General features: G+C 37.6%; 1 long non-coding RNA gene across 1 annotated transcript; it reads right to left on the reverse strand.

The window, feature by feature from the left end:
* Positions 1-2,597: 2,597 nt before the first annotated feature.
* Positions 2,598-5,145, reverse strand: LOC142171400 (uncharacterized). Its single transcript, XR_012700960.1, has 2 exons — positions 4,799-5,145; positions 2,598-2,779 (listed from the first exon to the last, which is right to left on the reverse strand). It is a non-coding gene; the product is annotated as an uncharacterized LOC142171400 (long non-coding RNA).
* Between the last annotated feature and the right edge of the window lie 6,367 nt (positions 5,146-11,512).

Genomic DNA, 11,512 nt, shown 5'->3' on the forward strand with positions numbered 1-11,512 from the left:
TAACGTATCCATGAGGGTCTGTGGAACGAACTCCCTTAAAAATAGATCGGTGAATTGAGCCCAAGTAAGTGGCTTTGCATCATCTTGCCTACTCTCCTCATAAGCCTGCCACTCTATATGCCGACCTTGTCAGCTGGAAAATGGTAAGGTCGACCCCGCTCAACTCCACAATGCATATAGTTCGTAGAATACGATGACTCTGGTCTAGAAAACCTTGTGCATCCTCAGAAGCCGTTCCACTGAAAGTAGGACGAAAATATCTCTTGAACCTCTCTAACCTCTTTTGATCCTCCTCTGACGCCACTGGCCTAACCTCGGGTCGAACCACAATCACGGGCTGCACCGGCATAACACTCGAAACCTGATCAACATGTGCTCGTTGCTTTGAAGTACGGGCGACGGGAGTCTGAGCTCCTCCCCCAGCTTGTGAAGTAGCTGGTGCAATCGGGATCAATCGCATATGAGCCAAGGTACTGAGCATGCTCAGTAAATGTGCCAAAGTATCCTGTAGTCCAGGGGTAGCTACAGGCGCCTCAGGTGCATGCTCCCTAACTGGAGTTACTGGTGGCTCCTTAGTTGCTGCTTTGGCAGGTGCTCTAGTTGTATCACGTGCCTCTTCTCGGCCTCTACCTCGGCCCCGGCCTCTTACGGCTCTAGCAAGGGAAACAGGTGTCTGCTCAACCGATCTGATATGTGTGTTCTCACCATCTGTGAGAGAATAGAAAGACAAAGTCTCAAACTCCAAAATCCACAAATCCACATGATAAGGAATGAAAAAAGTGATTTTTTTCAAATAGTTTCATAGCCATTCGAAGATAAGTACAGACGTCTCTGTACTGATCCACAAGACTCTACTAAACTTGCTCGTGACTCGTAGAACGTATGAACTTAGAGCTCTGATACCAACTTGTCATGACCCAAATCCTACCATAGGGGTCATGATGGCACCTACTCTTTAAAACTAGGTAAGCTGACCACTTATCAATTTTTAAATTAATAAAGGCATGATGTAATGAAACGAAGTTTAATATAAATGCAGAAATAAAAGTGATATAGGCCAACATGACAAAAATCACAATATACTCTTAGAATTAGGTAGTACAGAGTCAGCTCTAACTAAATCCATAGAAATATCTCATAATACAATACAAATCGGATAGAGAATTGACAGTAAGAATTTAAAGAAAGGACTTCAAGGACTACGACGATCAAAGAAGCTCTACCTTGAATCCCCGTGATTAAGAAGAACTCATTACTTGGGTCCGCTACCTCCAATACCAGGATCTGCACAAAATATGCAGAAGTATAGTATGAGTACACCACGGTCGGTAACCAGTAAGTATCAAGACTAACCCTAGTGAAGTAGTGAAGAGGTGAAGTCATGCGATACTCACTAGTCAAAATAACATGTGCAATAAGCCAAGATAGGCAACAAAAGTATAACAGGGAACAACGACAGTAACCTCATTAGAATAAATGATAACAACTCAAAACACGTTGAGGCTCTGTTTCAACAATAAATCATCACAAAAAACTCACACAAATGACATCTTGTTCCCAAATTATCATCACAACAATAATAGCCACTTATATCACTCTGTACTAACAATAACACAATAGCCACAAGTATCACTCCGCCCTGACAGTATCATAATAGCCAGCCATATCACTCCATCCAGAAAATATCACAATAGCCACCCGTGTTGCTTTACTCAGACAATATCACAATAGAGACCCATATCACTCCGCCCAGATAATATCACAATAGCTACCCATATCACTTTGTCCGGACAATATCACAATAGTCACCTGTATCACTCCGCACAATCAACAACAGTGAAATATTACCCTTATATTCTGCATAACAACAATCAACCACACAACATGCCTATATGTGCCACAAAGACAACAGTACCAAGGTTTCACTACTGGAAAATGAGCCTATGGCAATGGCAGGAAAAACGTGCAAAAGATAGGAAAACCGTTGCAATAGATATATTGTAATGTTTAGCGATCGTCCCATCCACTCGCGTGCCAATCGATCTAGAGCAACGGTTCTTGTGACGGTTGACCACACCGTTGCTATAGGGACAGCTATCACAACAGTTTTTCCTCTGTCTAAAGGAATGAGTATTCATTTCAATTGCAACGTTTTAAAATCGTTACCATAGAGTTTAATGCAACGTTTGTAAACAGTTACCATACTATTTACTACAACGGTTGGAAACCGTTACCATATAATTTATTGCAACAGTTATATAAAGTTATTGCAATAATTATTTATAGATATTCTAACGGCTTCAGTACGCTATTGTAACTATTTTATTTTTATTTCATCGATTTGAATTGCCTATTGCATCGGTTTGTCGCACTTTTTGGAACAGTTTGCAAGACCTATTGGAACAATTTAGATTATCTATTGCAACGACATTTGTGCTTATTGCAAAAGTTCTATTAGGCTATTGTAACAGTTTAATTGACATTATTGCCCTGGTTGTAAATAACATTTACATATGTAAATATTTGTAATAACCTAGAAATTATATAAATAAAAAGATAAAATACTTCATAATCATTACTGTCCAATAAGCCAATAATAAACATAATAGCAAAAAATTTTAACGCAATCTCATAAGTTTTACAGTTCAACACTTCAAAAGTTAAAGTTTCAAAAGTTGATAACAAAAGATTCCTAGAATATCGACGACAATTCAAAGTACTTCTTAAGTAAGGTCTAGATCTTCACTATCTCCATCTTCCCTTTATTCCGTTACTCCACCTACAAAAGAGGATAAATAAAGTCATCATCCTTCAAAGGTTGGTTTACCATTATAAGAATAGATATAGTCGATGAACAATGCATAAAGCACAAAGTTTCCAGGAGAAAAAAATAAGTTCACACAAATGAAGAATCCAAAGTTCAGTAACAAATCAAAATCAGCAAAACCAAACTTGTAAGAATATGCATTCAGGCAAATTGAGAGTTGTGTAGCCAACCAAACTAACAGTTTTCAACTTTTTGTTTTTTTGCATGTAACAATCTAGAAAATAATAGGTTGCTCTGGTGAGCACCCTCCACTTCCAACCAAGATGTTGTGAGTTCGAGTCACCCCAAGAGCAAGGTGGGGAGTTCTTAGAGGAAGGGAGTCGAGGATCTGTCGGAAACAGCCTCTCTACCCCAGGGTAAGGAAAAGGTCTGCGTACACACTACCCTCCCCAGACCCCACTAGTGGAATTATACTAGGTTGTTCTTGTTGTTATTGCATGTAGCAATCTAAAGTGGATACATTCCATGCGAAGCATAGCAAAAACAATCAAGAAAAATACATATCGAAACATAATTTTTGCAATATTGACTTTTAAAAAATATTGCAACATAGCTCATATCAGACTAACAATGGACAACACGAAAATGAAAGCTCAATATTATCTATTTGCCCAAAAGAATTATGATAATACTGGAAAGGGCACACTTTTTAACAAGCATTATCACTTCAACCAAACATGAATGATCCATTCAGACATATTTTGGATTCTTGAACTTGTTCCACTTAACTGGGAGTAAAGAACAGGTATAGCTATATAAGGTAGTAAATTATTTCATTGTGCTAACAATTTGCAATTAGATGGACAAACACAGTATTCATTCATTATCTTCCACGACTACAGCTTGCTATGGACTTACATTTTCATCCAGCAACAAAAAATATTGTTGTGATATCAACCTACTGTAGTTGGGATTAAGCCAAATGAACATAAGAGCAGCTTATCTGTCAACTTCAACCCATAATTTCCAAACATAATACCTAAAGGTCACAAAAATGCCAAATTAAGGGAATACAAACAGCATAAAATAACATTTTAATGAAAAAGGTGGCACAAGAACCATACTTAGACTAACTCAATAACATTAGAAAATGTTTCAGCTTTTAGCAGCTTTGCAGAAACATATGCATTGAGTTATTAGCAACTTTGCAGACCAAATTCTCACCCAAAATAATATAGAGAGCAGCTTCCAGTACAGGAAACCTAGAACCATATGCATTCAGTAAATATCTTTCTTGGTACAAGTAAATAGGCAAGATTATAATATCCAAACAATACACAAAGTACTATACAACAACAAAGAGCCGTCAAGGCAACCAAAAAATTATGCAACGACAAAGGTCTGGAGGCGAAGTTAAAAAATGACTAGACTAACCAGAATTAGCCGTCTTACTAACTTCCCTCTAAAAAAAAATAGAACAGAGAGAGAGTAGTGGTAGAAAAGCAACAGAAGGAGGAGAAGAAGAAGAAGAATATGGAGAAGGAAGAAAGAAAGAAAAGAAGGGGTGTAACCAAAAAAAAATACAACCATGTTCTGACAAAACAAAAGTTAAAATAAATACTGAAAACTTGGCAAAGAGTAAACTTATATAAAGCTAATAAGACCATCAAAAAGCAGACATCTTTAGGTAAAACTGACATACCTTTTACCAAAAAAAGCCAATTTCTTCAACAAAACTCTACCCACCCCACCCCCATATTTCCCTACATAATAGAAACTAAAAATAAACACCTAAACATCTGGTAAAAATAAAGCTAATAAGACCATAAAAATCTGATTTTGCCGCTTCAAAAATAACCCCCTAAAAATAAGTAATACAACAAAGTCTAGCCCCTTAAATTTTCCGTTCCTCTTTTCTTGAATAATATTACAGTCAAAGCAAGAAATTAAATACATTGCTCACACCCTAAAGATTAAAGGAAAAATAATGATTAAATAAGAAAATACCCAAATTAGAAAAGCAAAACTTACACCTAAAGTTAGTTTCTCACAGAGTGCCTTTAGGGTGGAACATTTCTCGTGATTGAAGTAGTTTTATCACCTTTAATCGTGCCTTTTAGATTTTTCCTTTGTTCTTCTTTGATGCCTTCTCTTCATCGAATAACAGAAAAGGATTGAGACTTTGGGGATTTGGAGATTTTAGGTTAGGCCAGCGATTTGATTTGGGAATTAGGGATGTAGGGTTAGCCATAGATGGAATTCTCAAGGTGAAAGGAAAGGGCAATGAAAGGGGTATTGAGAGATTTGGAGGTATCGATGCCTTTGAGTTCAAGGGGGAGATGAATGGGTTTATTGGGAGATAGCTTTAGAGTTGTCGATAGTGGAATATTGTTGTTATTTAATTTACATTAATTAATAAAATAAATAGGGGTTATTTTGGCGGGCCTAAAAAAATTCAAGGAAAAAAATGAGGAGGGAAACAAAACTGTTCCGATATAAAAAGTTTATCAAAAACCGTTCCCATAAACAGATTTATTGGAACAGTTCAACAAAACCATTATGAAAAAAATAATTATGGCAACAGTTCTTTGCAATAGGATCAGTTTAATAGCAAAAGTGTGTTGATATCATTCCAATGCTACTGTAACGGCTGTAACCGTTACAATATCCACTCTATGGCAACGGTTCCTTAATCGTTGCGACAATAAATGTTGCCATAGGCCCATTTTCCAGTAGTGAATTTCATCATAGATATGAAGGCATAATTTATCAACAAGGTGCACACTGACGTAAAAATGGTAAAATACGGATGATCTTTTAACAAATAAGATATAACCGTAGCTAAAACATGTGTAATGATCTCGTTCACAAAGACACAAAGTGATGGATCATGATCAATATATGATTCATCCCCAAAATAAGATATATTAATAGCCTAAGGTGTATTTCGATCATCAATCATACATAACACCTGTGTACACGCTCATAATCTCGAGTACACGTTGCTTATCACACAATACAAATAAACAATTAAGGCCAAATCCTAAGGGGTATTCCTCCATGAAAGGTTAGGCAAGATACTTACCTCGAAACAAGCCAAATCAGTACCATAAAAATACTTTTCCGCGTGAATCAACCTCAGAACGGGGTCGAATCTATCAAGATAACTTAATAATATCAATAAAAACCATAGGAAATAAGCTCAAACAATAAAGCTACGATTTTGGTTTCATTTTACAAAGTCAACCCAAAAGGTCAACCATGGCCTCTATCTCCAGAATCTGACCAAACTCACAAATTTCAAACACCCATTCAAATACGAGTCTAACTATACCAATTTTATCCAATTCCGACCTCCAATCGACCTTCAAATCATCAAATTTTACTTAGAAATGTTTTTACTAAAATTCCCAATTTTCCTCATCTAGATTCATCAATTAAATGCTAAAACAAAGATAAAATCATGAATAATAACCAAATTCAAGTAAAAAAATACTTACCCCAATCCAATTCATAAAAAGTCCCCTCCAAAATCACCCAAATCCAAGCTCTCTAACTCAAAATGTAATAAATAGAATTAAACCCTCGTTCAAGATATATTCTACCCCATCCTTTTCCTTATGCGGTCCCTTAGTTGCAACTGCGGAAAATTCATCGCGGATGTGGACTTCACTTAAATCCCTAAAATTTCGCTTCTATGGACCAAAATATGCACCTGCAGTCGTGCTTATTCGCACACACAACCAAACCTGTGGAAACCCCTAAGCTCAACCAACACCGCATCAGCGGTCCCCTGTCCGCTTCTGCGGACTCTCACATGCGGACAAAATATCACATGTGCGAAAGCACCAGAATTGAGTAGCCACAGCCACCCAAATGATCTGAAGCCCATCTGAAACTCACCCGAGGCCCCCAGGACCCAGTCCAATCATACCAACCAATTCCTACAGATAATACACACCTACTCGAGGGCTCAAATCACACCAAACAATATCAAAACCACGTATCGCACATCAATTCAATCCTGATGAACTAATAAACTTTCAGCTTCCAAAACTTATGTCGAATCGGATCAAATCAACTCGGAATGACCTTACCATTAGCACGCAAGTCTCAAATTACACAACAAACTTTAGGAACTAAAATCCGAACCTGACATCTACAAAGTCAACTCTCCATCAAACCTATCAACCTTCCAAACCTTCAACTATCCAACTTTCGCTAATTTAAGCCATATCAACCTAGGAACCTCCAATTAAAATTTGGACATACGCCTAAGTCCAAATTCACCATCCAGACCTAACAGAACCATCAAAACTCTGATACGAGATCAAATACGAAAAAGTAAAACTTGGTCAACTCTTCCAATGTAAAGGCTCCAAATTGAGAATCATCGTTCAAAATATACCTCGAACCACTTGAGAACCACAATCGACCATACACGCAAGTCATAATATATCATGCAAAGCTACTCAAGACCTCAAACCATCGAACGGAATGCAAATACTCAAAATAATCGATCGGGTCATTACAATACAACTCATCACACCAAAAACATAGCCCTTTTTCCCACTTCTCATCCATTTCTGCCCCTTTTAGTCTCTTTGATCCCTTTAGTGTTGGTTTATTATTTCTAAAGGACTTGCTTCCCTCTGGTCCCTTGCTATTCTTATGATAGTTCCTGTAATTGGAGCTCCAAATGGTGGGAGTAGGTACCAATGATCGATAATTCCTCATTACAACTTGACTATGTTCTCTTTGCAGGTTCAAGGAATGCTCAGCTAATTTAGCTAAACTATAAGCTTCCATAAAAGTTCTAGGTGCCAACATCCTAACTTGAGCTTCGATTTCTAGCTTTAAGCCTTTCAATAAACAACTGATAAAATACTCTTCGGGTAATTCCACTTGATTGAGTAACCCATAAAATGGATCTAGAGATCCTTGAACACCTCTCGTCTATTTCAATCCAATCAATTCAACCATAGGGTCCTCTTGCAGCTTATGGCCAAATTTGTGATGTAGGGCTCTTAGCTAATCATTCCAATTGGGTAATCCCCTTCCCACTCGAGTTTTCATCATGGCTAGATGCCATTGCAAAGCTCTACATTCCAGATTAATTGAGGCAATCTTACCCTTCTTCTCCTTTGTCATTCCCTCATAATAAAAAAATTGCTCACACTTGTATATCCAACCACTTAAAATGTTCCCTATCAAAATTAGGAAATTCCACCCTAGAATACCTGTGATTAGGGTTTCCTAGTTCTCGATCCCTATTGTTGTTCACCGGAGTTGCTACTAGCAGAACTAGAGCTGGGGTGTTAACTGTCACGACCCGAAATTCCCACCTTCGGACCGTGATGGCGCCTAACATTTCACTTTCTAGGCAAGCCAACGTTAGAATAATATTATCTATTTTTAAAACAATTTTTAAACTTATTAATAACAAAGACCAATTGCGGAAGTAAATTCTGAAATATAGTGAATAATCCATAAAAAAAATAACGGTGTCTAAATACCATCCCAGAATTGGTGTCACAGGTACACGTGCTTCTAGAATAAATACAAATAAAGGTCTGAATAAAATAAAGCAGTCTGAAAACAACACACAACTAAAGTAAAATAGACGGGGACTTCAGAACTGCGGACGCCGTGCAATTATACCTCAAGTCTCCTCCGAGTAGCTGAAATCCGAGCAAGTCTATGGTACGCCGCTGGGACCAACTTCAAAATTTGCCACAAGAAGTGCAGAGTGTAGTATCAGTACAACCGACCCCATGTACTAGTAAGTGCTGAGCCTAACCTCGACGAAGTAGTGACGAGGCTAAGGCGGGTCACTTACATTACGAATACACAATATTAGTAACAACAACAATAATAGAAATAAATCAGGTAAATCATTTATAATAATTGAAGCCAATTCAGCAGCCATAACCAATTATCATTTTCATCAATTCTGTTGCAGCGTGCAGCGTGCAACCCGCTCTCACAATATATTCACATTTAATTTTGTTGCAGCGTGCAACCCGCTCTCACAATATATTCATATTCAGTTTTGTTGCGGCGTGTAACTCGCTCCTCCAATATATTCATTATAATTAATTCTGTTGCGGCGTGCAACCCGCTCCTCCAACATATTCATTTACCAATTCTTATAAAAGAAATTTCCCCAATAAATGCAATAATTAATATAAAATTATAAGACAACAATCATACAATAAATATGATTTAATTATGAAACAAACAAAGGCAAATAGCAAATTATTATGAAAATCAGAGAGAAAATATGCAGTTTAATATTTAATATACTAAATATCAAATAACAATTAAGGCACATAATTCAAATAGCATGTAACAATTAATGCAGGAATTCAAGAATTAATATTTGACAAAGAATAAGAGAGAAACAATTATTATAATAATAAATTCATGATTTAAAATAATTTATGATTTTTCAAGTAAGCAGGCAAACAATTAATTTGACGACGTATAGACACTCGTCACCTCGTCTATACGTCGTTCACATGCAATTCACATAACAATTAATTTGACGACGTATAGACACTCGTCACCTCGTCTATACGTCGTTCACATGCAATTCACATAACAAATAATTTAAGGGTTTTATTCCCTCAAGTCAAGGTTAACCACGACACTTACCTCGCTTTGCAAATTTCAATCAATTACTCAACCACAGCTTTTCCTTTTAAATTTATCTCCAAAAGCTTCAAATCTATTCACAAACAATTCCATATATTCAATACGAATAATAGGAATTAATTACATATGAATTTATAATTTTTCGGATAAAAATCTGAAATTCATTAAAATATTCGATAGTGGGACCCAGGTCTCAAATCTCAAAAAAAACTCACGAAATACGAATACCCATTCCGATACGAGTTCAACCATATAAAATTTATCAAATTTCGATATCAAATGGATCTTCAAATCTTAAATTTTCGTTTTTGGAATATTTTTGAAAAATCTGATGTTTCTTCCATAAATTCTGGATTCATGATATAACGAGTATGGAATCATGAAATATAATCAATATAGGATAAGGAACACTTACCCCAATATTTTCCCATAAAAATCACCCAAGAATCGCCTTACCCGAGCTCAAAAATTGGAACTGGCTGAAAATGGGTCGAAACCCCATTTCCAGAACTTAAGTTCTATGTTCTAGGATTTTTACCCTTCGCGAAAGCGGTCCGTGTCTCGCGTTCGCGAAGCACAAAATTTGTGCTGCCCAATTTTACTCTTCGCGAATGCGAGGGATACTTCGCGAACGCGAAACTTGCCTGGCTTGGCCTTCGCGAACGTGAGATGCCCTTCGCGAACGCGAAGGCATTTTCCTGGTTAGCCTCTTTTCCTTCGCGAATGCGAGGCTTCGATCGCGAACGCGTAGCTTTGCACCTCAAGCCTTCGTGAATGCGTTCACTCTGTCGCGAACGCGAAGCACAAAATGTGCCATCCCCAATTTGCTCTTTGCGTTCGCGAGAGTACCTTCGCGAATGTGAAGAAGAACACACCAGAAGCCTGACGTCTGCAGAAAATCAGATTTCCTAAGTCCGAAATCATTCCGTAGCCCATCAGAAATACACCCGAACCCTCAAGGCTCCAAACCAAACATGCACACAAGTCCTAAAACATCATACGAACTTGCTCAAACAATCAAATCACCAAAATAACACCTAGAACTACGAATCATGCGCCAAATCAAAGGAAAGTTTCAAGAAAACTTTTAAAACTTATATTTTTACAACCGAACGTTCGAATCACGTCAAATTAACTCCGATTCTCACCAAATTTGGAATACATGTCATAAATATTATAATGGACCTATACCGGGCTCCGGAACCAAAATGCGGACCCGGTGTCAATAAATCCATTCATCAGTAATTTCTTAGAATCATTAAGCTTTCAAGCTTTTAAATTTTCATCAAAATTCCATATTTCAGGCTAGGGACCTCGGAATTCTATTCCGGGTATACGCCCAAGTCCCAAATCACGATACGGACCTACTGGAATTGTCAAAACATTGATCCGAGTTTGTTTGCTCAAAATGTTGACCAAAGTCAACTCAATTGAGTTTTAAAGCTCTATTTCACATTTTAATACATTTTTCACATAAACACTTTCCGAAAAATTGTACGGACTGTGCACGCAAGTCGAGAAATGATACATGGTGCTTTTCAAAGTCTTAAAATACATAATTGCTTATTAAATTTAAAGATGACATTTTGGGTCATCACATTCTCCATCTCTAAAACAAACGTTCGTCCTCGAACGGAGTTAGAAAAAGTAACTGAGCTGGAGAAAAGGTGTGGATATTTACTCCGCATGTCCGACTCAGACTCCCGGGTAGATGCCTCTATCGGCTAACCTCTCCATTGCACCCGAACTGAAGGATAACTCTTAGACCTCAACTGTCTGACCTGCCGGGCTAGAATCGCCACCGGCTCCTCCTCGTAAGTCAAATCTTTGTCCAATTGGACTGAGCTGAAATATAACACATTGGACGGATCACCATGGTATTTTCGGAGCATAGACACATGGAACACCGGATGAACCGCTGATAAACTAGGTGGTAATGCAAGCCTGAAGGCTACTTCACCCACCCTTTCAAGAATTTCAAAGGGTCTGATATACCTATGGCTCAACTTGCCCTTCTTTCCGAACCTCATTACTCCTTTCATAGGTGAAACCCAAAGCAATATTCTTTCTCCAACCATGAATGCAATA

This window comes from Nicotiana tabacum, chromosome 17 (genome assembly GCF_000715075.1).
Source record: "Nicotiana tabacum cultivar K326 chromosome 17, ASM71507v2, whole genome shotgun sequence".
In the NCBI taxonomy this organism is placed as follows: Eukaryota; Viridiplantae; Streptophyta; class Magnoliopsida; order Solanales; family Solanaceae; genus Nicotiana; species Nicotiana tabacum.